This window comes from Manis javanica, chromosome 15 (assembly GCF_040802235.1).
Source record: "Manis javanica isolate MJ-LG chromosome 15, MJ_LKY, whole genome shotgun sequence".
Classification (NCBI taxonomy): domain Eukaryota; kingdom Metazoa; phylum Chordata; class Mammalia; order Pholidota; family Manidae; genus Manis; species Manis javanica.
Window position 1 is genome coordinate 29,114,786 of NC_133170.1, and position 24,480 is coordinate 29,139,265.

General features: G+C 41.8%; 1 protein-coding gene across 1 annotated transcript in view; it reads right to left on the reverse strand.

Annotated features, from left to right (window-relative positions):
• Window positions 1-10,647: 10,647 nt before the first annotated feature.
• TEAD4 (TEA domain transcription factor 4) overlaps window positions 10,648-24,480 on the reverse strand; it is an 88,150-nt gene continuing 74,317 nt past the window's right edge. Inside the window, exons 15-16 of the transcript XR_012125599.1 lie at window positions 11,878-11,932; window positions 10,648-10,920 (exon numbers count right to left, since the gene is read on the reverse strand). The gene's annotated coding sequence lies outside the window, so the exon portion shown is untranslated. The remainder of the gene's footprint in view (window positions 10,921-11,877; window positions 11,933-24,480) is intronic.

A 24,480-nucleotide genomic window follows, 5' to 3' on the forward strand; every position in this document is an offset into this window, starting at 1 on the left:
GGCGGGGCCGAGGGCCGGGGCTTCCCCACGAGGCGCAGCCCCCGCCGCGGAGCTGTACGGAGCCGAGGAGGGCGTCTGTGCCGCGCGTAGCCGCCCTCCCGCTTTCCGGAAGACTTCCTCCCTCCCCTGTCCTCTCCTGGCTTCGCGGACAGGCGCTTCTCCTGGCGTTAGGCGACGCCGGCCCTGTGTCCGCCCGGGGCCGCCGCCCGGAGCAGAGATGGGAAGGAGGAGGTCAGGCCTGGAGCGCGCACTGCTGGGCCGCATGCCCTTAACGCGACCCGAGGGCTGCCGGCCTGGGCCCCAGCTTTCCCCTCGGGCCGGACTGCCTGGCCGCACCACCCCCGTCCCCCGCCTAGGAGATGCTTCCCTGGTCTTCGAGATGTCGACCGCACAGGGGTGTACTGAGTACTACCCAGAGGTACTCTTGCCAGAGCCGCTGTCTCAGGAGCTTAAAGGCCTCCAACTGCTGGTGACGGGCACCATGTGCCAGGAGGACTGAGTTGAAGCAGGAAAAACTCAAGCTAGACGTCTCTGGCCCAGCGCTCCCCACAGGCGTTTACGGACCTGGATCCTTGACACCAGAGGCCTGGACTCCGAAGCGATGACTAACAGCCATTGCCCACCCTCACCATTACTGTCAGGGAGATGTATGCACCTCCCACGTGCTCAGCCATCAGGTGCACAATCATGCACTAAGTATGATCCGAGATAAAGTTTTTAAACCTGGCTGTGATCACCAGGGTCCCTTTTGCCTCTCCTGATTAATGACTGGTAGTTTCTGCTGACTCCTAAACCCCCTTCCCTCATACCCACACAGCCCTGTTTTTGTCTATTAGACTTAACCCAATAATCCATCTCTATCTGTTCCTTCTCTCCCTTCCTTCAAAACTTGTTCATGCACCTCCCCTGAAGTCTTCCTAGACTAACCTCCACCAGCCCAGTCTCCCCAGACCTTTAGCCTTTAGCACATACTGCAAACTCTGTCCGACATCCAAAAGAGGGAACTAAGACCCAGAGAAGGAAAGGGAGTTGCTAGTGATGTCTGCCAGTGAATATATTACCATAAAAAAAGCCTGTTGTGGTAGCAATCACAGGGCTTTGGAGCCAACAGATCTGAGATTGAATCCTGTTTCTACGTTTTATGCGTTGTGACCTCTCTAGGTCTTGGTTTCCTTACCTGTGAAATGGGACTTAAAAAATACTAATGCCACAAGATTGATGGGATAACCAGGATGAGGGAGGCAAAAGCACAATATTTGCTGGGTGCTGGATGCTCAAAAAATGTTCATTTTCTCCTGGCCTTTAAAGGAAGATAAGCAAATCTGAATTAAGAGAATTACAGAGTCTTACAGATGGAAGAAACCTTGGGAGAAGTCCCTCAACAATCATACAGAAGTGGCCACACTGCTCACCCTCCTACATGTCCAGATGCAGAGGGCCCAGGCCCTCCAAAGGGCTGGAAGAAACACCTGTGGATAAAGCAGTAGAGAATCAGGAACTATTCAACATAAGGGAGGCCAAGGTAACTTGTGGTCTATGAGGTGGCACACATCCATCATGTCCACTGAGAACAAAACTCAAATGACCTGACAAGGAGGCGATGTGCTCTTTGTGCAGGAGCTCCTAAAAGCACAAGGTCACAGTTTATGTACAGGCTGCTGAGGAATATCCATCCTAGAGATAGGGTGACTCTATCCAGGCCCTCAGGGCACATCCCATTTACTCTTTTTGTCCTGGCTTAGTTATTAATAATCCATCTCTTTCTGTTGGTCCATGATATGTTCCAATTAAAGTCCCCCTTTTACTCTCAAAATATCTTGGTTTGAACAACAAATTATATGTCACTTTAACTATGAACAGAGGCAGTACATGCCAAATAGTTCCTTCCAGCCCTGGGTGTCCACAGTTCTGCTGGAATTTCTGGAACCCCAGAGAATCAAAAGATAGTATGTCAGTTTATCCCCCTTGAAATCACCAAATCAAATCAAAAATGATAATAAGCAAAATTTAAAGTTTCCTGCCAGCCACCCAGGCAAGCCAAGGAACAGCGCCTGTTGAATTGTGACACCTAGTGGGGAGACTTGACCACTGCCAGAGACAGTGTACAGGACTACACAGGCGACCATAGGTTTTCTTCAAGTCAGCTTGTAAAGCAGAGAACAAGCTAACATTTACCAAATGCTTGCATATCAGGCACAGTTCTAAGTACTTTACATGTTTTCATTCGTGTGATCCTCAAAATAACTCCCTGAAGTAGGTTCTATCAGCATCCCTCCATTTTACACATGAGGAAATTGAAGCTCAGAAGGGGTAAGTAATTTCTCCCTGGTCATTTAGCCATTAAATGACTGAACCAGGGTATAACCCGGGTTGCCTGGCTACAGGGCCTGGGCACTTACCTGCTACTCTCTCCATCCTCTATCAGCCACATGCACTAAGTGACATCAGAGGTGTCTTCCAACTAAAGTGACTTGAGCCAACTCTCTGACATGGAGACAATTAGAAGGGAGAGTGAGAAGCAGAGTGTACGAGATCATCTACCTGCATGTCTGCCAGTAAAAACTGGTGGTTTCTACATCTGCCAGGGTTTTAAAAAAGGACCCATTAACTCAGGTAGTGAGAAAACTTACAACTATCGGTTAAATGCACAGTGGAGCTACTAGTTTAAAGAAGCACTTTCTTTCATGTGATCCTCATAATTACTCCCCAAGGAGTTATTGTGCACTTTCCAACATGAAGAATGAAAGAGTTCCTCCCCTAACTCACCCCTTCACATGTACTCATGCTATTTGAAGAGTGCTTATTATGGTCACGGAGCCTACCAGCTGCACCAGAAGGGTCCAAACCCAGCCACCCACCATTCTCATGGCGAGCAAGGCCACAGTAGCCAAAGACGTCCCCTGCTTCCTTCCCACATCCCTTCTTCTAGGGAATGCAGATCATCCCAAGGGCCCCTCCTTTTATTTGATTTCCCAATGCACATAAAAGTTATGTTTACACTATGCTGTAGTCTATTAAGTATGCAATAATGTTATGTCTAAAAAACAATATATATACATTAATTTAAAAATGCTTTCTTTGCTAAAAAATGCTAACCATCATCTGAGCTTCCAGCAAGTTGTAATGTTTTTGCTGATGGAGGGTCTTGCCTTGATGTTGATGGCTGTGGACTGATCAGGGTGGGGGTTGCTGAAGGCTGGTGTGGTCATGGCAATTTCTTAAAATAAGACAGCACTGAAGTTTGCCACATTGATTGACTCTTCCTTCCATGAACCATTTTAATGTAGCTTGCAAAGCTGTTTGATAGCATGCTACTCACAGAAGAACTGTCAAAATTGGAGTGGGTCCTCTCAAACCCTGCCACTACTTTATCAACTAAGTGTATGGAATATTCTAAATCCTTTGTGGTCACTTCAACAGTCTTCACAGCATCTTCACCAGGAGTAGATTCTGTCTCAAGAAACGACTTTCTTTGTTCATCCATAAGAAGCAACTCCTCATTCATTGAAGTTTTATCATGAGATGCAGCAACTCAGTCCCATCTCTAGGCTCCACTTCAAATTCTGGTTCTCTTGCTGTTTCCACCACATCTGCAGTGACTTCCTCTACTGAGCTCTTGAACCCCTCAAAGTCATCCATGAGGTCTGGAATCAACTTCTTCTAAACCCCTGTTTCTGTTGGCATCCTGACCTCTTCCCATGAATCATGGTATCTAGAATGGTGAACTCTTTCTAGAAGATTTTCAACTGATGTTGCCCAGGTCCATCAGAGGAATCACTATCTATGACAGCTATAGCCTTATGAAATGTATTTCTTAAATAATAAGACTTGAAAGTCAAAATTACTCCTTGATTAATTGACTGCAGAATAGATACTGTGTTAGTGGGCATGAAAACATTAATCTTGTTGTGCATCTCCATCATGACCAGCTGCCTTGTCAATGAGCAGTAATATTTTGAAAGGAATTTTTTTTTTCTGAGCTGTAGTTTTCAGAAACAGGCTTCAAATATTCAGTAAACTATGTTATAAACAAATAAACTGTCATCCAGGCTTTGTTTCTTCACTTATAGAGCCCAGGCAGAGTAGATTTAGGGTAATTCTTAAGAACCCTAGAATTTTTGGAATGGTCAATGAGCATTGGCTTCAACTTAAAGTCTCCAACAAGGGAATCTGCCTCTCCTTTGAAGCTTTGAAACTAGGTATTGACTTCTCCTCCCTAGCTATGAAAATCCTAGATGGCACCTTCGTCCAGTAAAGGGATGTTTTGCCTATACTGACGATCTATTGTTTAGGGTAACCACCTTCATTAATGATCTCAGCTGATCTTCTAGATGATTTGCTACAGCTTCTATGTCAGCAGTTGTTGCTTCACCTGCACTTTGATGCTATGAAGACGGCTTCTTTCCTAAACCTCATGAACCAACCTCTTTTAGCTTCAAACTTTCTTCTGTAGCCTCCTCACCAATCTCAGTCTTTAGAGAATTGAAGAGAGTTAGGGCCTTGCTCTGAATTAGGGTCTGGCTTAAGGGGAAGTTGTGGCTTGTTTGATCTACCCAAACTGCAAGAAGTTTCGTATCAACAATAAGGCTGTTTGGCTTTCTTATTATTCATGTGACCTCTCAAATAGCACTTTTAATTTCCTCCAAGAATTTTCCCTTTGCATTCACAACTTGGCTAACTGTTTGGTGCATGAGGCCAAGCTTTCGGCCTTTCTTGACATGCTTTTGTCACTAAGCTTAATAATTTCTAGCTTTTGATTTAAAGTAAGAGATGTGTGATTCTTCATCTCATTTGAGCACTTAGAGGCCATCATAGGAATATCACTTGGCCCACTTACAATATTGTTATTGTCAGGGAATAGGGAAGCCCAAGAAGAGGGAGAGAGACAAGGGAACCACCAGTTGGTGGAACACTCAGAACACACACAACATTTATTGACCAAGTCCACCATATTATATGGGCAGGGTTCGTGGCACCCCACAACAATTACAATAGTAACATCAAAGACCATTGTTCATGAGTCACAACAAATATGATAATAATGAAAAGGCTTGAAATATTGCAAGAATTACTAAAAAATGACACACATGAAGTAAGCAAATGCTGATAGGAAAATGGCACCAATAGACTTGCTCAACACAGGATTGCCACAAACCACCAATTTATAAAAACCACAATATTTGCAAAGCACAATAAAGCCAAGTGCAAGAAAATGAGATGTGCCTGTATGATCTTAAATTATCCCTACATGCAAATCCATGGTTTTAAATCACACTTTAAACTCCGCCCTGCAGACCAAAACCCTATGTAAAAGTACTGACCAATAAAAGCATTAAACCAAAACATCAAATTGCCACAGCACAGGAAATGTTGATGTGTCTGGAACAAGGGAGTTGTGGGGGTACAGTGCAAGATAAGAGCAAAGAATCTCATAGGCAGCAGACTGCTGGGCCATGCTAAGAATTTTGACATGTAAATATATTCTAAGATTAGTAGTCATCCTCAAAGGGTTTTAGATAAGAGAGTGACAGGATCAGATCTACATTTTGAGACTTACTCTGGCTGTAGCATAGAGAACAAATTGGAGCTGCGTAGGAGCCAAAATGGACACGGAAGACTTTAGCAGTGGTCTGGGCACAAGATGAAGTTAGCTTGGTCTAGGTTGGTGGTAGTGTGGAAAGAAGGATATGAAAAGACTTGAGTGAGATTTAGAGGGTGAAATGCAGATTGGCAGTGATATGAGGGATTAGGAGGAACGGTGTCAAGAATGACTCATCAGGTCTCCAACCAGCCTAAGAGGATGGTTGGTGGGGCCATTCGCTCAGATAGGCAACAAGGGAAGAGGATTTAAGGGAAAGATGGTGAATTCAAGGAAGGTGAAGGCGAATAAGTAACCATCAGATTCAGTGAGTCAAAGGTCACTGGGGATCGTGGCAAGAGCCATTTCTTTGCAACAGTGAGGCAGTAGCTGTGCTGGAGAGGTTGAGAGACGATAGAGCTGATAAATGGAGATAGTAAGACAATGCTTTCAAGAAAATAGGCTGTAGATGGAAAGATACAGGGCAGATACTCACAGGAAATTGTGGATCAAGGGAGATTTTTGAGGAATTTAAAGGGGAAAATTGAACCTGTTTAAAACCTGGTGGGAATAGTCCTACTTCTGATATGGAGGAATCAGTTCCCAACTGGCCAATTCTCCCACAGATAATATACATCTCCCACTGGAATAATGTTTCTCCCACTGGAAAACATACATGCAAACAAACAAAAACCCAACTATTTCAGGGCTCTGGAAAGTGAACCCGAGTAGGTAGATTTTGGAGAGGATTCAACATATGAAAGAAGCAATTAGTATGTGATGAATTCCCACTTTTTGTAGATCTTACCTCCATGGGCTACAGTCACAGCACAGCATAGGGTGGCTGACACTGCAATAGAAAAGCCTGTCTTTCTGGCAGAGGAGCAAGGGAATAGAGCTCAGAGCAACCGAGTTGCTGAAAGGGATAAGTCCTGGAAAAAAGAAAGGCGAGAGTCAGAGAAGAGGAACCCATAATTCTTTATATAAACCATGCCCAAGTCTCTACTCATGAGCAGGGAACCCCTGCTACAGATAAAGGAATCAGACAGACTTGAGCAATTGCCTGCTGCAGGTAAGACAGGGTTTGTAGTTTGAGTATAAACAGAAATATGGCCTGCTGAAAGAAAAATATCAACACTTTTCTGGGGGGAAAAATGGAATCCAGAGTCTCCTCAACAAAACCTTCAAAATATTCAGGATATGATCCAAAATTATTCAACACACAAAGAACCAGGAAAATGTGACCAATTCTAAAAGGAAAAAACAAGCAACAGAGGTCAATCCCAAGAAAACTTGCATGTTGTAATTATCAGACAAGGGTTTTAAAGTAGCTATTGTAACTATGTTCATGGCTAAAAAATCACATTTATAAGAAATGAACAGATAGGAAACAATAGCAGAAACCTAGAAAATAGAATCAAATGAAAAAAGAAGCAAATGGAAATTTTAGAACTAAATATCAGGAATAAAAAAAATCACTGGATGGACTTAATGAAGATCTCATTGGAAAGAGAAAATGAACTTGAAGATAAATCAATAGAAAGTAACCAGTCTGAAAGAAAGAGAGAAGAAAGATTGGAAAGAAAAAAGTAACACAGAGACCTTTGGAACACGTCTGACATATGGGTGATTGGCATCCCAGAAGGAGAAGAAAGAGAGTGGGACAGAAAAATAAATATTTAAAGCCTTATAGGAGGATCCATTCAGGAGGCAGAGACTGAATATACAGGAAAGAGATCACAAATGCTAGAAGTTTCTATAGAAGGAAGGAAGGGATGGAATCCAAAGTGTAAACATAGAGATTTGGCCAAGACAGAAAAGACGGCCGCACTTGCACTGCAACAGGGGGAAAGAGGCGGGGATGGGAGCACATGGGGGGCCTGGTGTCCCAGAGGGGGGTTTTCATCTGATGGCTTCTGCTTTCCCTCTTAAAGAGAGGAACTGAGAGAAATAAGTCAGATAGAGAAAGAGAAATACAGGATGATTTCACTTACATGTGGAATCTAAAAAACAAAACAAATAGACAAACAAAACTGAAATAGACTCATAAACACCGAGAACAGACCAGTGTTGCTACAGGGGAGTGGACAGGGGTGAAGCAGGTGAAGGGGTAGCAGTTAGTGAGAATGTTTGATACCTCAATCTGGGCAATGGTGATGTGAGTATATACACATGTCAAAATCCATCAAGCTATACACTAAGATTTGTGTGTTTTATTGTATGCACCTCAATATAAAAAACTTTTTAATTAAAATGTCAAAAAAATAAATTTAAGAAAAAGAGAGAGCAACTGGAAGACAGAAAACAGCAGAAGACAGAAGGTCATCTGCAGCACGTGGGGGTACCGGGAAGGGCCCCAGGCTCTGGATACTCACCATGGGACAGCCAATCCACCACAGACACGGAACAGCGGCTTCGGTGTGCTGAGGGCTCATGTGGATGTAGTAGCCATGAATCATGTAAAACCAATCTGCCCTGGTGTGTGCCTTCCCCACAGACTGCTTGAGTGCAAGCATGGTGACTGAATAGCTGGGACCATCCACAGCTGGGATTTTACCAGATGAGTGCTACAAATGACAAGGATCATGTTTGGGACATAGACAAGGACTCTAAGCTTGATAAGGAGAGAAGAAAAGCAGTGAGGGGGCTGGTGACATGGGATAGTTAGATCAACAGAGCAGGGCTGCTGTGGGATAGCTGCCCTGGGAGAAGCTGATCAGCCAGTTGAGAGGGAGGATGTGGAAGTCAGAGAGGAGCAGCAGGCTCGATTTTGGAGTTCCCGGTGATGCCAAAGCCCCAGTTGCAACCATGAAGTGGGTGGCTTGGAGAGAATAGAGATGGTCTTCAGAGAGAAGGGAGTCAACTAACTGAGGGTCCAGGTGATCTCTTGAATTTCACCCAAACCAACACTGAATTTACCTAGCACGAGGGGAAGATGAGCCAGATGCAGAGATCTTTGAAGAATGAGGGACCTAGGGGTTAGTAAATGGCAGAAGCCCTCAGGAGGAGAGAGGATGGCATAGCCATACAACTGAGACTCAGAAGAGTGGTCTAAGGGAGTGGGAGTAAGGAAGACCACCCCTGCCTCCCACCTTTTATGCTGAGTGTAGAAGAACATAGCCAGGTGCTGCATCGTAGGGGCTAAAGGAGCAATTTCTGCAGGTCTGTTACTTCCTCATTACTGCACAACAGACTACCACAGATTTGGCAGCTTAAAACAACAACCATTTACTGTCTCAGTTTCTGTGAACCAGTCCCTGCATGGCTTGGCTGGGTTCCCTGTTCAGTATCTCACAAGGCTGCCATTGAGTGTTGGCCAGATTGTCACCTGGAGGCTTAACTGGGGAAGAACCCGCGTCCGCACCCACTCAGTTGTCAGAATCTGTCTCCTTGCAGTGTATGGCTGAAGGCCCTGGCTTCTTGCTAGATGTCTGCTGGAGGCTGCCCTCAGTGCTTACACATTTGGGTTTTAACAGCATGGCCAGCAAAGAGAGTCTCCTAGAAAGAGTCAATCAGCAAGACCAAGTCGCACATGGCATAACTTAATCACAGTGTGACATCTGTCCCCTCTGCCACACCCTGGCCACTAGAAGCACAGCTGCATGCTCACTCAAGTGGAGGGCATCACCGGCAGTGTGAACACCAGAGTCAGGGGTCATGTCTGTCCGTAGGGTCTGTCCTCCACAGAAAGGGAGGGGACACTGGGCGCTTGCAGGACACAATGGGACAGGCTGGTGAATGGAGGTGGAGGCAAGGGGGTGAGAGTCATCAGGACAAGGAAATGCTGAGCAGCTAAGAGTGAGAATTTGGCCAAGGATGGATGGAGTGGCAGAGAGAGGGGCTTAGACTTCGGGTGCAAGCTGATGGAAATTGCATTCTCTTGCTTTCTTTATCACATGTTCTATGGAAAAGAGATCTACTTTCAGAAATACGTTCTGTCAAATAGGCTAACTTTGCTATATATATATATATATATATGTTGATTCAATTTCCTCCAAAAGCCTGACCTCTTTAAAGAGCGGATAGCTGAAACACATCCACCCAGACAGGCTGAGAAGCATCTGAAGATAGCAGGGGAAACAGAGTGACAACCCCATTTCCAGTATGAAAGGCAGAGGAGAGCCAGAAGGCAAAGACTGCTCCAGGAGAAAGGGGAGCTGAAGTGGACACCCGGAAACTGGAATCAAGCCCAGGCAATTCAGTAGAGTTGGATGAAATGAAATTGTGAGATTGTGGATAAAGTGACCAGAGGATGATGGTCGATAAGATACACAAGGATCATAAAAGTAACAAGGGACATGTTTGCAGCCCTGGCCAGGGCCACTATACTTCCATTTACGATATAGTGAAGTTCATTAATATGATATTAAAATATATATATAGCAAGACATTTTAAAGTTGTTTTCAAAAAAGCATCTGGTAGCTGAAAAACTGGTAGTTAAAGGTGGAGGAATAAAATGAAAGGCATTATAGTAGAATATATATTTCTAAAGGACTTAGTAGGGTTGGCATTAAAGAGGACACATCAATGTGAACTCATTTATGGGCTCTCTTGCTAAAGTGGACTGAAAGTGGAAACTCCCTCTCACCTTAGGCTCTCATGTGGATAATCTGGCCCACACCAGGAGTGCCTGTATGTCAGCCCCTAATAACATTTGCCACTTAAGGAAACCAGGGCTCCCTGGAAAGTAGCTGACTCCCTACCTTGGTACAAGAAAAATCAAAGCAGGTCTAAGTCGCTCTATGATGCTAGAAGAATGCTAGTTTCAAAAGATGTGTGAGGTAGTGTTTAAAAGGACAAGAGATGCAGTAAAAAAAGGCAACACTGTGATAATCTGAGTATCAGAAACGTAACAAAAACCATGTGAAAAGCCCGAGTCTATAATGATAATGAATATGGGTTATACTAAAGAAAGGTACACATGAGGTCCTGAAAATGTCAGCTATTCAAGATGCACACCGTATCCAAGGTTTGGATAATAATTAAGTTGTGAATTTCTTGTCCTTATATCAGGCAGTGCAATTTAAGGGACACCAGGGATGAAAGATGCACTGGGTCGTATTTTTTTTTAAACAAATTTTTTATTGTGGCAGGTAAAATTTTACTACAGGAAGCCACTTCCACAGATAATTGCCAAGCTGGGTGAAAGTATTTCAGAACCAGAACCCACCCCCAGAGTCAGCCAACATCCAGGCAGCTCTCCATGTCTGTTACAGTATGGCAGCTCCAGCATAGGGAGCTCATTACCCTAATCTGTAGTGCAAACGAGTCCTAAATCTTCACATTAGTCATTCTCGGTCCATCTGCAAGGCTGATTCTGCTTTGTTTCTTTGAATAGCGGCTTGAAAATAAATATCAAGATGATGATAATTGGAACATATATTTGTACTTTTGTGACAGGTTTATGGGCATGTTGTATGTGTGTGTATGTGGTAGTAACTGCTATAATCATTGGAGCAATTTGTGTTTTATCTGTATTTTTTGTGATTTAAAAAAACTTCTATTGCATGAAAAAATTTGCAGAACATAAAGTTAATCAATTATTTTAATGTGTAATTTTTATCTGCTTTTTTAGGTGCTGGAAAATATAAAAGCACGTGACATTAGACTTGTGATGTTGATTTAATACTTAGGTGTATTAAATTTATGATTAAGTGCTTAAATAAATCTAAATAGATCCAAAAGTTGAGACTTACTGTTTCATGAATGGTATTTAACACTAAGTAAATTCTTAGTGTTAAGTGCTTAGCATCTAAGATTTTGTTAGACTTTGAAGAGTTGCAAGTCTGCCTTAGATTTCTGAGATGCTTATAGCTTAAATGGCCTAAGATAATTAAATTAATCAAGTTTATAAGTGATATTAAATGTTTAGAGAATTTGTGAGCTAACTGAATATTAATCAAAGAACAAATAAAAGACATTTTACTAAAAATACTAGCTTTGTAAATAGCAAGATTTTTAAGTTGAACTTAATAAATAAGGCTTTGTAACTTACAACTTTAATAAATTGAAAAAAACTTAAATATACCAATAACTTCAGTATTCTTTTCCATATACTAAATTTCCCTTAGACATTAAAAACTCAATTGACAGTGACTTAGTTTATAAACTAATACAAAATATACGGTGATATTTATTTGTTGAAATTTTGAGTTGAAAATAGTACATGTCAAATATTATTAAATTAAAAGGAAGCACCCTTTTTTAATTTAATTTTCTTTTATTCTATTTTTATTGATATTATTTTCTTTATAGTAACAGATTTCTACAAACAATGATGAATATGTTAAATACCTACCTTTCCCAGGAATGAAGCGTCTATAATCCACCCCATACTCCATCTGCTACTCTGGCTACAAGAAGAAGGAATTATTCTAGATTGGTCACAGTCTAGAGGTTGAGTTTTACTCTGCACCTGGTCAAAGTCTAGCCTGCAGCTTCTTGAACTTCATGTGCATGGGAATTACTTACGATTTTGACTGGGGTGGGTGGGGTGAGAATTTGCATTTCTCCTGAGCTCCTGATTGTACACTGCCTGCCACTGGTCCAGGATCCCCATCTGAGGCCCTGAAGCACACGCTGGGTCTGTGTGAGCGCATGTGGGTGCGGCTCTTCCCAAAGGCTCCAGGCCCCAAGGGCTGGACTTGCTCCCTTGGCCACAGAGCCTGGGCGCTCGCTCTCTCCCTCTCTTTCCTGGTCTCTCTCTCAGTCTCTCAATGTCTCTGTCTCTCTCATACAGTAGGAGGGCCTGGAGGCTGCTGCCCTAAGAAGACGTTGAGGCAACCACCCTCCCTGGCTCTTGAATCTCATGCTAATCCCTGCTCATCTCTGATGCATGGCCTTGCCCCTCCACGACAGAGATTGGCCCAAGACCCAGTATTGCCCAGTGGAATTCTGACATAATTCTGTTTCTTTTTTATGTGATTTCCCCCCACTAGCATGCAAGCTCTTTGAGGGCCAGCACTTTGTATTCACTAGGTCATCCCCAGGAGCTAGAACAGTGCCAGACACATCCTGGGTGCTCATAAGTATTTATGGGATGAATGAGGCCTGTTTTGGTTCTAGGTATGCAAACCAACCCTTCTACAGTTTGACATTGGGGTCCAAGTCTCACTTGATGAAGACAGGGGGAAGTGCCTGCTTAGCCTCTTTGGTGCACCTATCTGCCTTGGGGGACTGTGGCCAAAGGCAGGATTTTAGTTTTCTACCCCTTGCCTTAAAGTCGTCTCAATGCCATGTCCATCTCTGACCCAGCAGCAGGGTTCTGCAGAGCCCAGACCAGAAGAGCACTCCTTGTCCAAGGCTGTGGGAGGACACAAAGTCAGAGGCAGACGAAGTGGAGGGATAACAAGGAAAAGCTGAGGTCCTACAAGCTGTGAGGGGAATGTGATGAGTTGCCAAGCCCAAGAGAGCAGAAGTCAATATCAAAGCCAGGGACTGCAGCCAGGAATCCAAGGTCCAGAGATGAAGAGAACAAGCAAGTGGGCCGATTGGAACTGGGCAGGGGCGAGGCCTTTCCCTGGGGCCGGCATGTGAGGCTTGCTTTAATGTGCCTCCAGGGCTAGGCTGGGCCAGACAAGATTAAAGGGGGCCTGGGTGGGCTGGGAAGAATGGTATTTCCCAGGGACTCTTAGCGTTCTAGGGCTAAAGCTGGGGAGACAGCATGTGAACTTGGAGGCTGGATTCAAACCCCAGCTTCCAATGCCTGACCGTGCAACCTCGGGCAGGTCACTTAAAAGTGATCTCACCTTCGCTTGCTGTTAGGAAGGCACAAACCCTTAATCAGCTTAAAATCTGTATCTCCACAAACATCTCAAAATGCTATTTGGCATACACCTGCCACAAAGTGTCTACATTGGGATCGGTGGGGATTTAGAGTTGGAAAGAAATCAGCAAAGTAGTTACCGAGGAAGAAAAGCAGAAGAAGGGAATCATGCCAAACTTCAGAAGCTCTCAGTTTGGCCTCTGTGGAAGGGAGACTGCAAAGAGAGGCAGATCCTTCTGATACCAAGAAAACATCTGTATGGTCACACGATGCTCAGGAGACTCTTGGTCTGAACATCTCATTGCTCCCTGATCACTTCCAAAATGGGATTGCTAGCATGCCAGCTGGCAAACACATTTTCCCTCCAATGTTGGTTATCATCTAACTTTTACTCTTTATTCTCTGTAATCTCTTGTACGCACATCGCCTCTCTGGAAATATAAGCATTTTCCTGAAAAGGTGAGACAGCTTTGTTGCTGCATGAAAAAGTGCTTTCTCCTTAATGCCAGTTCTCTCCAGGACCTGGAAGACTTCTGGGGACCTTGGGGCCAGCTTCCAAGTACTTCTCCCAGCATCGGGCAAATGCTAGGGGAAGACTTCCTGCATATTTATAACCTTTCGCCACCTACATCCATGAGCACTGGGTAAGGAGCTGGAAGATCAGGTTGAAGGATAAGATCTGTGGCTTAGCAACCAGGTGACATGAGTTAGTGATTTCTCTGAGGCTCAGTTTCTTCATCTATCACAGTGTGGCTGCAAACATTAAGAAAGGCAGTGGAGGAAGATTAAAGATTGCAGCATGAGAGGTGAGACAGAGGCTTCCTCCTAAAACTGCATATAATATGAAAATATAGTTAATAGAACTAATCCTGAGAGAGCAACAGGAAAGAGGGCTGTGCCAGACTGCACACACCTGGAGAAAAGAGCAGACCTCACAGAACAGGGTAACGTACCAAAGATGTGGCCCAGCAGGACCCAAGCCCCACCCCCAACCCAGCTCACCGGCGGGAGGAAGAGAAGCAGAATGGAGAGGGAGTGGAGGCCTGGGACTGCTGAATACCTAACTCTGGAGATCTGCTCTGGAAGCACAAACCTACATTTCATGGTGCTTTCATGATGGTCTCATGATTACAGGGTTGGAAAACTAAGACAGACAGAACTCCTGGAAAGACTGAGATTCCAGCTGGTTGTGGAAAGCAGGGATCCATATCTGGCTGCTCTGGGACAAAAGCTTATACCCATGTGCTCAGCCCACTGGTTCAGGCAGTGGAGACAAGCATAGCAGCTGGGAAGCAGGAAACAGCTCTTTCCTCCCCCAGGGCACCAATACCACTCCCCTGCGACACCGACATTGCTTCAGGGGCTGAGCAGCTACAGAGAGTAGAGCTTCTGGACACTACAGGGCAGCATATACAAATATGAAACGCCAAGGGAACCTGGGTCAAAGTAAAATTAATACAACTCCTGAGAAAGATGACATGGACCTCATGACTCTTCCTGAAACGGAGTTCAAAATAAAAATCATTAATATGCTCATGGAGGTACGAAAGATATTCAAGAACTCAGGAATGGATTCCTGTCAGAGATCCAATTGTTGAAGAGAACAATGGAGGGTATTAAAAGCAGATTGGATACGGTGGAGGAGACGATAAATGAAATAGAAACTAGAGAAGAGGAATTCAAAGAAGCTGAGGCACAGAGAGAAAAAATAATCTCTAAGAATGAAAGAATATTGAGAGAACTGTGTGACCAATCCAAACAGAACAATATTCACATTATAGGGGTACCAGAAGAAGAGAGACAGAAAGGGATAGAAAGTGTCTTTGAGGAGGTAACTGCTGAAAACTTCCCCAATCTGAGGAAGGAGATAGTCTCTCAGGCCATGGAGACCCACAGATCTCCCAACAGAAGGGACCCAAGGAAGACAACACCAAGACATACAGTAATAAAATTGGCAAAGATCAAGGATAAGGACAGACTATTAAAAGCAGCCAGAGAGAGAAATAAGATTACATACAAAGGAAAGCCCATCAGGCTAACATCAGACTTCTCAGCAGAAATCTTCCAGGCCAGAGGGGAGTGGCATGATGTATTTAATGCAATGAAGCAGAAGGGCCTGGAACCAAGATTACTTTATCCAGAAAAATTATCACTTAAATTTGAAGGAGGGATTAAACAATTTCCAGATAAGCAAAAGCTGAGAGAATTTACCTCTCACAAACCATCTCTACAGGCTATTTTGGAGGGACTGCTATAGATGGAAGTGTTCCTAAGGTTTAATAGCTGTCATCAGAGGTCATACAACCACAGTAAAGAAAGTAGAACAGGATTCGGATTAAAGATGGCAGCGTGAGAGGAGAGACAGAGGCTTCCTCCTAAAATTAGAAAATTTAATTGGCACCACTAATCCTGAGAGAGCAACAGGAAAGAGGATGGCATCAGACTGCACACACCTGGAGAGAAGAGCAGACCTCAGCAAACGGGGTAAAGTAACAGAGCTGTGGCTCCACGGGACCTGAGCCCCTCCCCCACCCCAGCTGACCAGCGGGAGGAAGACAAACAGAGTAGGGAGGGAGTGGAAGGCTTAGGACTGCTGAAAACCTAGCTCCAGAGATCTGCCCTGGGAGCACAAACCTACATTTCATGGTGCTTTCATGAGACTCGCATGACTACTGGGTTGGAAAGTTAATACAGGCAGAGTTCCTGGGGAGACTGGGATTTCGGCTGCTTGTGGAAAGCAGGGATCCATATCTGGCTACTCTGGGACAAAACTTATACCTGTGTAACCGGCCCACTGGCTCAGGCAGTGGAGACAGGCACAGCAGCCGGGAGGTGGGGAACAGCTCTTTCCTACCCCAAGTACTGCTCCCCTGCGATCCCCGACATTGCTTCAGGGGCTCAGCAGCTCCATAATAGAGCTTCTGGACACTAGAAGGCGCCATATACAAACATGAAATGCCAAAGGAACCTTGTCCAGAGTAAAATTGTTAATACAACTCCCGAGAAAGATTTAAATGATATGGACCTCATGACTCTTCCTGAAAGGGAGTTCAAAATAAAAATGATCAACATCCTAATGGAGGTACAGAAAGACATCCAAGAACTCAGGAATGAATTCAGGTCAGAGATCCAATCATTAAAGAACACGATGGAGGGTATTAAAAGCAGGTTGGATACGGTGGAGGAGACAATAAATGAAATAGAAACTAGAGAAGAGGAATACAAAGAAGCTGAGGCACAGAGAGAAAAAAGGATCTCTAAAAATGAAAGAATATTGAGAGAATTGTGTGATGAATCCAAGCGGAACAATATTTGCTTATAGGGATACCAGAAGAAGAAGAGAGACAGAAAGGGACAGAAAGTGTCTTTGAGGAGGCAGTTGCTGAAAACTTCCCCAATCTGGGGAAGGAGATAGTCTCTCAGGCCATGGAGATCCACAGATCCCCCTACACAAGGGACCCAAGGAAGACAACACCAAGACACATAGTAATTAAAATGGGAAAGATCAAGGATAAGGACAGACTGTTAAAAGCAGCCAGAGGCAGAAATACGATCACATACAAAGGAAAGCCCATCAGACTAACATCAGACTTCTCAGCAGAAACCTTACAGGCCAGAAGGGAGTGGCATGATGTACATAATGCCATGAAGAAGAAGGGCCTGGAACCAAGATTACTTTATCTGGCAAGATTATCATTTAAATTTGAAGGAGGGATTAAACAATTTCCAGATAAGCAAAAGCTGAGAGAGTTTACCTCCCACAAACCATCTCTACAGGCTATTTTGGAGGGACTGCTATAGATGGAAGTGTTCCTAGGGTTGGATAGCTGTCACCAGAGATAGTAAAATCATGGTAGGGAGGGTGGAGCAGCTGATTGCGAGGCAAATGCAAATTAAATTGACTATCCCCAAAATCAATTAAGGGATAGAGAAACAGTATAGAATTTGATACTTAATATATAAAGAATGAAGGAGGAAGAAAAAGGAGGAGAAATAGAAAAGAACCTTTAGATTGTGTTTGTAACAGCATATTAAGTGAGATAAGTTAGACTTTTAGATAGTAAGGAAAGTAAACTGGAACCTTTGGTAACCACGAATCTAAAGCCTGAAATGCCAATAAGTACATACCTATCAATAATCACCCTAAATGTAAATGGACTGAATGCACCAATCAAAAGACATAGAGTCACTGAATGGATAAAAAAACAAGACCCATCTATATGCTGCTTACAAGAGACTCACCTCAAACCCAAAGACATGCACAGACTAAAAGTCAAGGGATGGAAAAAGATATTTCATGCAAACAATAGGGAGAAAAAAGCAGGTGTTGCAGTTCTAGTATTAGACAAAATAGACTTCAAAACAAAGAAAGTAACAAGAGATAAAGAAGGACATTACATAATGATAAAGGGCTCAGTCCAACAAGAGGATATAACCATTATAAATATATATGCACCCAACACAGGAGCACCAGCATATGTGAAACAAATACTAACAGAACTAAAGGAGGAAATAGAGAGCAATGCATTCATTTTAGGAGACTTCAACACACCACTCACCCCAACAGACAGATCCACTGGACAGAAAATAAGTAAGGACACAGAGGCACTCAACAACACACTAGAACAGATGGACCTAACAGACATCTATAGAACTCTACACCCAAAAGAAACAGGATACACATTCTTCTCAAGTGCAGATGGAACATTCTCCAGAACAGACCACATCCGAGGCCACAAAAAGAGCCTCAGTAAATTCCAAAAGATTGAAATCCTACCAACCAACTTTTCAGACCACAAAGGTATAAAACCAGAAATAAATTGTACAAAGAAAGCAAAAAGGCTCACAAACACATGGAGGCTTAACAACACACTTCTAAATAGTCAATGGATCAACGACCAAATTAAAATGGAGATCCAGCAATGTATGGAAATAAATGACAACAACAACACAAAGCCCCAACTCCTGTGGGACGCAGCAAAAGCAGTCTTAAGAGGAAAGTATATAGCAATCCAGGCATATTTAAAGAAGGAAGAACAAACCTAAATGAATAGTCTAACATCACGATTATCAAAATTGGAAAAAGAAGAACAAATGAAGCCTAAAGTCAGCAGAAGGAGGGACATAATAAAGATCAGAGAAGAAATAAACAAAATTGAGAAGAATAAAACAATAGAAAAAATCAATGAAACCAAGAGCTGGTTCTTTGAGAAAACAAACAAAATAGATAAGCCCCTAGCCAGACTTGTTAAGAGAAAAAGAGAATCAACACACATCAACAGAATCAGAAATGAGAAAGGAAACATCACGATGGACCCAACAGAAATACAAAGAATTATTAGAGAATACTATGAAAACCTATATGCTAAGAAGCTGGAAAACCTAGAAGAAATGGACAACTTCCTAGAAAAATACAACCTTCCAAGACTGACCAAGGAAGAAACAGAAAATCTAAATAAACCAATTACCAGCAAAGAAATTGAAGTGGTAATCAAAAAACTACCCAAGAAAAAAACCCCTGGGCCAGATGGATTTACCTTGGAATTTTATCAGACATACAGAGAAGATATAATACCCATTCTCCTTAAAGTTTTCCAAAAAATAGAAGAGAAGCGAATACTCCCAAACTCATTCTATGAAGCCAACATCACCCTAATACCAAAACCAGGCAAAGACCCCACTAAAAAATAAAATTACAGACCAATATCCCTGATGAATGTAGATGCAAAAATACTCAATAAAATATTAGCAAACCGAATTCAAAAATATATCAAAAGGATCATACACCACGACCAAGTGGGATTAATCCCAGGGATGCAAGGATGGTACAACATTCGAAAATCCATCAACATCATCCACCACATAAACAAAAAGAAAGACAAAAACCACATGATCATCTCCATAGATGCTGAAAAAGCATTCGACAAAATTCAACATCCATTCATGATAAAAACTCTCAGCAAAATGGGTATAGAGGGCAAGTACTTCAACATAATAAAGGCCATATATGATAAACCTACAGCCAGCATTATACTGAACAGCGAGAAGCTGAAAGCATTTCCTCTGAGATCGGGAAAAAGACAGGGATGCCCACTCTCCCCACTGTTATTTAACATAGTACTGGAGGTCCTAGCCACGGCAATTAGACATAACAAAGAAATACAAGGAATCCAGATTGGTAAAGAAGAAGTTAAACTGTCACTATTTACAGATGCCATGATATTGTACATAAAAAACCCTAAAGACTCCACTCCAAAACTACTCGAACTGATATCGGAATACAGCAAAGGATACAAGGAAGAATTAATATTGTGAAAATGGCCATCCTGCCCAAAGCAATATACAGATTTGATGCAATCCCTATCAAATTACCAACAACATTCTTCAACGAACTGGAACAAATAGTTCAAAAATTCATATGGAAACACCAAAGACCCCGAATACCCAAAGCAATCCTGAGAAAGAAGAAGAAAGTGGCGAGGATCTCACTCCCCAACTTCAAGCTCTACTACAAAGCCATAGTAATCAAGACAATTTGGTACTGGCACAAGAATAGAGCCACAGACCAGTGGAACAGATTAGAGACTCCAGACATTAACCCAAACATATATGGCCCGTTAATATATGTTAAAGGAGCCATGGACATACAATGGGGAAATGACAGTCTCTTCAACAGATGGTGCTGGCAAAACTGGACAGCTACATGTAAGAGAATGAAACTGGACCACTGTCTAACCCCATACACAAAAGTAAATTCAAAATGGATCAAAGACCTGAATGTAAGTCATGAAACCATAAAACTCTTAGAAAAAAACATAGGCAAAAATCTCTTGGACATGAACATTAGCAACTTCTTCATGAATATATCTCCCCGGACAAGGAAAACAAAAGCAAAAATGAACAGGTGGGACTATATCAAGCTGAAAAGCTTCTGTACAGCAAAGGACACCATCAATAGAACAAAAAGGTACCCTACAGTATGGGAGAACATTTTCATAAATGACAGATCCGATAAAGGCTTGACATCCAAAATATATAAAGAGCTCACACACCTCAACAAACAAAAAGCAAATAATCCAATTAAAAAATGGGCAAAGGAGCTGAACAGTTTTCCAAAGAAGAAACTCAGATGACCAACAGACACATGAAAAGATGCTCCACATCGCTAGTTATCAGAGAAATGCAAACTAAAACCACAATGAGATATCACCTCACACTAGTAAGGATGACTACCATCCAAAAGACAAACAACAACAAATGTTGGCAAGGTTGTGGAGAAAGGGGAACTCTCCTACACTGCTGGTGGGAATGTAAATTAGTTCAACCATTGTGGAAAGCAATATGGAGGTTCCTCAAAATGCTCAAAATAGACTTACCATTTGACCCAGGAATTCCACTTCTAGGAATTTACCCTAAGAATGCAGCACTCCAGTTTGAAAAAGACAGATGCACCCCTATGTTTATTGCAGCACTATTTACAATAGCCAAGAAATGGAAGCAACCTAAGTGTCCATCTGTAGATGAATGGATAAAGAAGAGGTGGTACATATACACAATGGAATATTATTCAGCCATAAGAAGAAAACAAATCCTACAATTTGCAACAACATGGATGGAGCTAGAGGGTATTATGCTCAGTGAAATAAGCCAAGTGGAGAAAGACAAATACCAAATGATTTCATTCATCTGTGGAGTATAAGAACAAAGGAAAAACTGAAGGAACAAAACAGCAGCAGAATCACAGAACCCAAGAATGGACTAACAGTTACCAAAGGGAAAGAGACTGGGGGAGAATGGGAGGGTATGGAGGGATAAGGGTGGGGAAGAAGAAAGGGGGTATAATGATTAGCATGTATAATGTGGGGGGTGGGGGAAAGGGGAGGGTTTTGCAACACAGAGAAGACAAGTAGTGATTCTACAACATCTTACTATGCTGATGGTCAGTAACTGTAATGGGGTGTGTGTGGGGGACTTGGAGTAGGGGAGAGCCTAGTAAACATAATGTTCTTCATGTAATTGTAGATTGATGATAACAAAATAAAAAATATATATATGTTCCACCAGAAAAAAAAAAAAAGAAAGTAGAACAGCTAATTACTAAGCAAATGCAAAATTAAATTAACTACCCCAAAGTCAATCAAGGGATAGACAAATAGTACAGAATATGATACATAATATATAAAGAATGGAGGAAGAAGAAAAAGGAGGAGAAAAAGAAAAGAACCTTTAGATTGTGCTTGTAATAGCATATTAAGTGAGTTAAGTTAGATTCTTAGATAGTAAGGAAGTTAACCTTGAACCTTTGGTAACCACAAATCTAAAGCCTGCAAGGGCAATAAGTACATACCTATTGATAATCACCCTAAACGTAAATGGACTGAATGAGCCAATCAAAAGACACAGAGTCACTGGATGGATAAAAAAACAAGACCCACCTGTATGCTGCCTACAAGAGACTCACTTTAAATCCAAAGACATATACAGACTAAAAGTGAAGGGATGGAAAAAGATATTTCATGCAACTAATGGAGAGAAAAAAGCAGAAGTTGCAGTACCTGTATCAGACAAAATAGACTTCAAAACAAAGAAAGTCACAAGAGACAAAGAAGGACATTACATAATGATACAAGGGCCAATCCAACAAGAGGATATAACTATTATAAATATATATGCACTCAACACAGGAGCACCAGCATATGTGAAACAAATACTAACTGAATTAAAAGGGGAAATAGAATGCAATGCATTCATTCTAGGAGATTTCAACTCTCCACTCACTCCAAAGGACAGATCAAGCAGACAGAAAATAAGTAAGGACAGAGGCACTGAACAACACATTAGAACAGATGGACCTAAGAGACATCTACAGAACTCTACACCCAAATGCAGCAGGATACACATTCTTCTCAAGTGCACATGGAACATTTTCAAGAAGAGATCATATACTAGGCCACAAAAAGAGTGTCAGTAAATTCAAAAAGATTGAAATTGTACCAACCAGTTTCTCAGACCACAGAGGTATGAAACTAGAAATAAATTATGCAAAGAAAATGAAAAATCCCAAAAAAACACGGAAGCTTCACAACATGCTCCTAAATAACCAATGCAACAATGACCAAATAAAAACAGAGGTCAGGCAATATATGGAGACAAATGACAACAATAATTCAACACCGCAAAATCTGTGGGACGCAGCAAAGGCCATTCTAAGAGGAAAGTATATTGCAATACAGGCCTACCTCAAGAAAGAAAAACAATCCCATATAAGCAGTCTAAACTCACAATTAATGAAACTAGAAAAAGAACAAGAAATGAGGCCCAAAGTCAGTAGAAAGAGGGACATAATAAAGATTAGAGCATAAATAAATAAAATTGAGAAGAATAAAACAATAGAAAGAATCAATGAAAGCAAGAGCTGGTTCTTTGAGAAAATAAACAAAATAGATAAACCCCTAGCCAAACTTATCAAGAAAAAAAGAGAGTCTATACACATAAACAGAATCAGAAATGAGAAAGGAATAATCACTATGGACACCACAGAAATACAAAGAATTATTAGAGAATACTATGACAAATTATAAGCTAACAAACTGGATAACCTAGAAGAAATGGACAACTTTCTAGAAAAACACAACCTTCCAAGGCTGACCCAGGAAGAAACAGAAAATCTGAACAGACCAATTACCAGCAACAAAATTGAACTGGTAATCAAAAAAATACCTAAGAACAAAACCCCTGGACCAGATGGCTTCACCGCTGAGTAAGGAAGGAAGTTAACCTTGAACCTTTGGTAACCATGAATCTAAAGTCTGCAGTGGCAATAAGTTGAATTTTATCAAACATTTAGTGAAGACCTAATACCCATTCTCCATAAAGTTTTCCAAAAAATAGAAGAGGAGGGAATACTTCCAAACTCATTCTATTAGGCCAGCATTACTCTAATACCAAAACCAGGCAAAAACACCACAGAAAAATTACAGACCAATATCGCTGATGAACATAGATGCAAATTAGCAAACCAAATTCAAAAATACATCAGAAAGATCATCCATCATGATCAAGTGGGATTCATTCCAGGGATGCAAGGATGGTATAACATTTGAAAATCCATCCACATCATCCACCACATCAACAAAAAGAAGGACAAAAACCACATGATCATCTCCATAGATGCTGAAAAAGCATTTGACAAAATTCAACATCCATTCATGATAAAAACTCTCAACAAAATGCGTATAGAGGGCAGGTACCTCAATATAATAAAGGCCATATATGACAAACCCACAGCCAACATCATACTGAACAGTGAAAAGCTGAAAGTTTTTCCTTTAAGATCGGAAACAAGACAAGGATGCCACTTTCTCCACTTCTATTCAACATAGTACTGGAGGTCCTAGCCACGCAATCAGACAACACAAAGAAATAAAAGGCATCCAGATTGGCAAGGAAGAAGTTAAATTGTCCCTATTTGCAGATGACATGATATTGTACATAAAAAAACCTAAAGAATCCACTCCAAAACTACTAGATCTAAGATCTGAATTCAGCAAAGTTGCAGGATACAAAATTAATACACAGAAATCTGTGGCATTCCTATACACTAACAATGAACTAGCAGAGAGAGAAATCAGGAAAACAATTCCATTCCCAATTGCATCAAAAAGAATAAAATACCTAGGAATAAACCTAACCAAGAAAGTAAAAGACCTATACTCTGAAAACTACAAGACACTCATGAGAGAAATTAAAAGAAGATACCAATAAATGGAAACACATCCTATGCTCATGGATAGGAAGAATTAATATTGTCAAAATGGCCATCCTGCCTAAAGCAATCTACATATTCAATACAATCACTATCAAAATAGCAACAGCATTCTTCAACAAACTGGGGAAAATAATTCTAAAATTCATATGGAACTACAAAAGACCTCAAATAGCCAAAGCAATCCTGAGAAGGAAGAATAAAGCAGGGGGGATTATGCTCCCCAACTTCAAGCTCTACTACAAATCCACAGATATCAAGACAACTTGGTACTGGCACAAGAACAGACCCATAGAACAATGGAATAGACTAGAGAGCCCAGATATAAACTCAAGTATACATGGTCAATTAATATATGATAAAGGAGCCAT